We start from the raw sequence: 6,619 nt of genomic DNA, 5'->3' as shown, positions 1-6,619 counted from the left end.
AAGGAATTGGCCTAGGTGATTATGGGGGCTGGCTAAACAAATCTGAAATCTGGAGCAACCAGTCAGAAGGGAAGATGAGCGGCTGGATGGAACTCCACAGGCATGGGCGAAGCTGTCATTTCACAGGTGGAATTTCTTGGGGAAAGCTTAGGCCTGCTTTTAACACCTTCCATCTGATTCAGTCAGGCCCGCCCAGATTATCCAGGATAATCTCTTAGTTAAACCAAACTGATAACTGACTTTAAATACATCTGTAAAATAGCTTCATAGTAATACCTAGATTAATATTTGATTAAATAACGAGACTAGTCAAGTTGGCACGTCACAAAGCCATCCCAGTCCACCTCTTGTCAACTTGACGCCCATACACATCTTAAACTATGCTCAAAATAATGAGGACAAAGTCATTCCTTCACCTAGCATGATAAACTATCTTGCCTACAACCAAAAGCATGCTGACTCTCCAGGTTTTAATGTTTGGTTTCTCTGAAAGTCAGTTCTGGAGGGGAGTAGCTCATTGAACTGGGCTGACAGCGTATTTGTTGTCATAAACAGTAACGTTTATATGTGTTCTATATGTTTATCCCAACTTTAAAGCAGCAAGTTTAACTTCTGATTATTTTAAAATTTGGTTTAATGTCACATTTCTTGACACTTGGTTTTTAAAACAATGACTGGCAGATAAAGGCATTTAACACCCTTGGGATTGGAGGGCAAGTGTAGGGAGGAGCCCTTTCAGACTTACTGGACCTTGAAAGAAGGCTGTCGAGCCAGGCTGTGGCATTTCTGTTGCAGGTGGGCCTGAGTGCCTTGCCACACTGGTCATGGGCACACAGAGGTCCCAGGTAAGGAAAGTTGGCTGTGGTTGAACTTCTGACTCTGACAATGACTGGCAGAAAGTTGGGGAGAGTTGGAGCCCAGCAGGCCTTTTTCTGGGACCTTCTCTGAAGCAGAACAGGCAACATGAAGTTTCCAGAAAGGCATTCTTAGTGAAACATTTAAGATGGTCCTGAGATGTTAAATATGCCTTTGGACCACATCAATTTACAGGGATTTCAAGTGTTTTTAAAATAAATAGCTTTATTAGCACATTAGTAGTTTGTGGGCTGGCTTTGTGTTTGTTTTCCTTCACTTCATATTACAAATGCTTTCTCATGGAGCATGTATTCGTCCTCTGTGGTGGTTTTCTAACCTCCAAATTCCTGGACCTCTGGCATTAGAACAAAAATCACTTGACAGTTTGAAACTGTGGTTCTCGAATGTGGCCATACCTTAGAATCACCTGGGAAGTTTTTAAAACTCCCATTGCCAGGGCCTCACTCCAGATCAATTAAGTCAGAATCTCTGGGAGTGGAACCCAAAGCATCAGTATTTTCACAATATGCAGCTGAGCTTGAGAACCATTGGTGTAAAAGGAACGGGTTGGAGGCTTGGTGGTGACCAGGCAGGGCTGGAATGCCAGCTTTTCAAGGAGACAATGGGAAGCAGCCAAGCTGCCCTGGAAAAGCCCCAATCCCTGGTAATTTTCTTTTTAATGAGTGCATTTGAACAGGAAGATGGCAGCTGAATGCCATCAACACAGTCCACAGGGCTGCGCCATGTTGCAAGGGAGGGGGCTGTGTTAGGAGCCTACTTCTTGGCTAGGAATTCCATACCTGGGCCTGTGGCTAGTAGATGCAGCCAAGTCAGCTTTCCTCTTCAAAGCAGTGGGATCCCAACACCTGTTCTCCATGCCCCTCCCCACCCCCATGGTAGCCACAATTGCAGGCGTGGTGACAGATACAGAAGGAGCTGGACTACCTGGGGTTGAATTCTGGCCCTTCCGCTTAGCAACTGTGCTGCAGTGTCCCCATCTGTAAAATGGGGCTAATAACGCTAGTACTACCTCATAGGTTATTATGTATAGTAAGTACTATAAATGATCGCATCGACGGCTTCCACCCTGAATAATAGGAATTGTACTGAACATTTCAGGCGCAGATACAGTACAGACCTAGGTAAGAGGAGATACAGGGCAGGGGGGTAGGGGTCTTTAGCACACATGAGGTAGCCATGGTCTTGTTAACATGCAGAGTGATTCAGTAGGTCCCAGGGCTTGCCCAGGACCCTGGGGAACTCTCCACTCTCCACTGTTTCCCCTTTCTGTCTCATCGACTTTTCGGAGATACAGTTTACATTCTGTAACAGGCACCCATTTTAAGTATACAGTCTGACGTGTTTTAATAAACGTATACACCTGCAAAACGAGCTCTACAATCACAACATAGAACATTCTATCACCCCCAAAATTTCCCTTGTGCCCCTTCCCAGCCAATCCCCACCCCACACCTGGCCCAGACAACCTAGTGTTTTTTGTTTTTGTTTTTTAATTCTAATTGGTTGCCAACAACTGAAAAACAGATTTCATGTGAAAACTCCAGTGTCTGGGTTCTAATGGATTGCAGTGGAGTCCCTGGGTGGTGCAGTTAACTTGTTTGGGTGGTGCAGTTAACCTGTTTGGCTGCTAACCAAAAAGTTGGAGGTTCCAGTCTACCCAGAGGTGCCTTAAAAGAAAGGCCATGGCCCATGTGTAATCTGCTTCTGAAAAACCAGCCATCGAAAACCCTATGGTGCATAGTTCTACTCTGATACACATGGGGTCGCCATGAGTCGGACTGGGAAGTGGAAAACCCCGGGTCTGCCTTCTGAGAAGGTAGCAGTTGGCCACTCAGTCTGATGGCAGCTGCACTCCTGTTCACCACAACCCCCTGCCTGCCTGGCCCTCCAAGGCTTTTAAGCCTGCAACCGCTGGTCCACGGTCTTTTCTGCAGGCTGATATCTTCCCAGTTTTTTTCTTTTCTGTAAAACACTCTATCCCAAAGAATTCCATATAGTACAGATCCTCCAGGGCATTTCTGCTGTCCCCAACTGGTCTCCCAAGTGCCTTAAGGTAGCAAGGCCTCCCCTGGAACGACCCTGAGCTCCACAACTCACCTAGACCCAGCATATGGACAGCACCACTGGCCCTCCCTTCCACTCTAATGGGCAGCCAGCCTGGCCACTGGCATCTAGCTTCTCCCTGCCGGTCTTGCTGCAGAGTGTAAGGGCTTTGTAATCAGGGCTGCTGTCCACTGGGACCATGAATGATAGCAGACTCATTTGCATATGTGACCTAAGACAGTAATTAAACCCAGGCGCCCCTGGGGTGAGAAGTAAGCACATTAATTCAGAAGCAATTAAAAACCCTCCAGCGTCTGTCACACCACCACCACTTTTGAGACTGGCTCTAATCAATGACAGTCACCTTCAGGGCTCCCTCTTTTGGCCATCACCGCAGTTGCATGATTTTAGGGAGGGGCAGGCTCAGACTAAGGGGTAGCAGCTTCCCCTGGGTCTCAGGTGCCCCCAGGCTATCACAGAGAGGCTGCTGTGCAAAGCGGGTCCCAGTCTTCCACACTAATCCTTTCAGTTACTCTTCACACACGGTGATGTAGGCATTATAATCATCCCTATCGTGTAGAGAAAGGAGCACCGGTAGCGCAAAGGTTAAGCAACCGGAAGGTTGGCAGTTCGAACTCACCCAGCAGCTCCATGTAAGAAAGACCTAGTGATCTGCTCTTCCAAAAGTTACAGCCTAGAAAACCCTATGGGGACAGTTCTACTCTGTCACACGGGGTCACTATGAGTAAAAAATCGACTCAATGGCACCCAACAAGAACAACATTGTGTCAAGAAACTCTCAGGCCTAAACAGGTGGCTAGTAAGCCGGTGTAGCCCTGGTGGCCTAATGGTTAAGAGTTCAGCTGCTAACCAAAAGGTCGGCAGTTCAAATCCACCAGCTGCTCCTTGGAAACCCTATGCGACAGTTGTACTCTGTCCCATAGGGTTGCTATGAGTCAGGACCAACTTGATGGCACCTAACAACAAGAAAGCTGGTGGGTGTGTTGTCACCTACAAGGTGATGCTGCAAGTCCTCTTAAGGAGTGACAGCCACATAATGTATGAATTCTGGTACCTTCACAACCTCCAAAGGGGTTGTAGCAATGTCCGGTAATGATGTGCCAGGCCTCCAGCAATCAGAATCCCAAAGCCAGGGGTGTCCGGGAGGAAGAAGGGGGTCTCCCAGCAACTCTGATCCAATCAAGGACAAGAACGTCCTTTCCCTGAAAGGCCATGGGCACCTCGCCCCTGAGACAAGTGCTTACAAACTCCCTTTCCCTAAAGTCTGAAGCTGCCTTCTTCCCAATCCAGCTAAACTCGACCTTACAAGAAGGAGTCCCTGGGCTGTTTGGGTTTGACTATGGCTCTGACCCATGCAGGGAGTTCTTATGAGAAAGTTTCCATTTCTTCTCCTCTCTGCAGAGTCTGGGCAAGTCAGCATTGTTAACCAGTTCTTGGGCCTCTGATGTTTTCAGAAACACTTTCCAGGAAAGGGGTGCTGCTGTCTCTGTGGAGTGTCGCATGCGCACACACTCCAGCCCCTACTCCAGCTGACACTCTAGCCCTCACCCTGCTTTATTTTTCTTCAGAGAACTTAACATTGCCTGAAATATTATGTGTCTGCTCTTTATTCCTCCTTCACTGGAACACAAGCTCCGTGAAAGCAGAGACTTTATTTTCCTCACTGCGGGGTAACCTATGCCAGGTGCCCAGGAATGAACAATTGAATGGGCAAACCCCACGAACCACACAGGTGCCCTTACGTGCCATGCGTAAGGCACACAGTGTCCCCCTGCTGGTGGGACCTTGGTTGATTCTGAAGTTTGGTTGCTCAACATGAAAAAGAAAGGGAACCTTTGTATTATTATTATTTTTTTGGTTTTGCAAAGACGGTTTTTCAAAAAGGTGATGATTGACTGACTGTTCTGACAGGGATCACAATAGAGGGTCCTGGACAGAGCTGGAGAAAAATGTAGAACAAGATTCTAACTCATAATAGAGGACCAGACTTACTGGTCTGACAGAGACTGGAGAAACCCCAAGAGTATGGCCCCTGGACACCGTTTTAACTCAGGACTGAGATCACTCCTAAGCCTCAACCAAAGATTAGACAGGCCTATAAAACAAACAATAACACACATAGTTGAACCATTTTTGTTGAAGTCACATTGAATTGGTCACTACTCTCGCAAGTGAGAGATTCTGAACCATACAGGCCCCAAAACTATGCCCTCTCCTGACACCCTGCTGCCATCAGCCCAAGAGCAATACCCCAGGCTTCCCTGTGGCTCTATTCCACCCATAACAGCCTCAGCTCATTTCTGCTCCCTAAAACTGTGTTCACCTTTGAAATCCAGCACCTCGCTAGGTCCTGGCACAGAACAGGTTCTCAATAACAAGAGGATGAAGGGAGGAACAGAAGAGCACATGGGCTCTGCTTTGCTGTCGTTTTCTCCTTTGGATCAAATTCACTCCAGGAAGCCCTGAAGCCACAACAGAGCCTAAATGCTTTCTGTGCCTTTCCTCCTGCATCCTCTCAGTCACCCTGTGGGCTCTTCATTCTACTAGAAAGGAGATAATTAAGCAGAGACAAGTGAAATGGAAGCTTCCATCTACCACCTCAGAGAAACCATGTGTCAAACTTCAGAAACTTTGAATCATCCATGCTCTCATTATTTTCTTTCATTGTTCTATTATCATAAAAATATACACAACTCCCTTCAGCCAAAGGTTAGACAGACCCATAAAACAAACAATAATACACATAGCATTCAATGGGCACACCAGCCCAGGGGCAAGAACAAGAAGGCAGGAGAGGACAGGAAAGCTGGACAAATGGAAATGGGGAACTCAAGGTCGAGAAGGGGAGAGTGTTGACATGTCATGGGCTTAGCAACCAATGTCACCAAACAATATGTGTATTAATTGTTTAATGAGAAACGAATTTGCCCTGGTAGGCCTTCATCTAAAGCACAATTTTTAAAAAAAGGTGGTGGTGAATCCCAAGGGCCTGATCTCAGAAGCAACAAAACTAAAGGAGAGGGAAAAATCTGGAGAATGGGATGGACCAGGCCTCAAGGTATTTACACGAGAAGAGGTCATAAGGTCATGAGGAAGGTAAATGCCTTGGTCCTGGGAGATGCTGAGTTAGTTTTTGGATCCCATAGTCCTGGGCTTCTCTGAGCTGTCGGAAATGGCCTGGGGCTGCTGGGATCCTGGGGAGGGGGGGAGGCGGGCAGTGATAACCTTGGGGAAGCCAGAAACTTCCAGGCCAGGAGATTTAGCAAAAACAAGGGCAAGGCCAGAGAAGTGACTGCAACCACCTCAAGAGCCTACTTGCTTTTGGGGCTGCCCCAGGGTAAGAGGTGCCCTGCTGGCACAGTGGTTAAGTACTACAACTGCTAACCAAAAGGTTGGCAGTTTGCGTCCACCAGCAGCTCCTTGCAAACCCTATGGGGCAGTTGTACTCTGTCCTATAGGGTCCGTATGGATTTGACCACTCTGGATATTTCAAGTAAATGGAATCAGATAATATGTAGCTTTTTGTGTCTGACTTCTTTCATTTAGCATAATGTTTTCAGTGTTCATCCATGTTGTAGCATGTATCAGTATTTTATTCTTTTTTATGACTGAATAATATCCCATTGTATGTATGTACACCTTTTTATCCATTCACCAGTGGATGGATATTCCCGTTCTT

Source organism: Loxodonta africana, chromosome 3, assembly GCF_030014295.1.
Source record: "Loxodonta africana isolate mLoxAfr1 chromosome 3, mLoxAfr1.hap2, whole genome shotgun sequence".
Taxonomy (NCBI): Eukaryota; Metazoa; Chordata; class Mammalia; order Proboscidea; family Elephantidae; genus Loxodonta; species Loxodonta africana.
Note: the sequence above shows the minus strand (reverse complement) of the source record.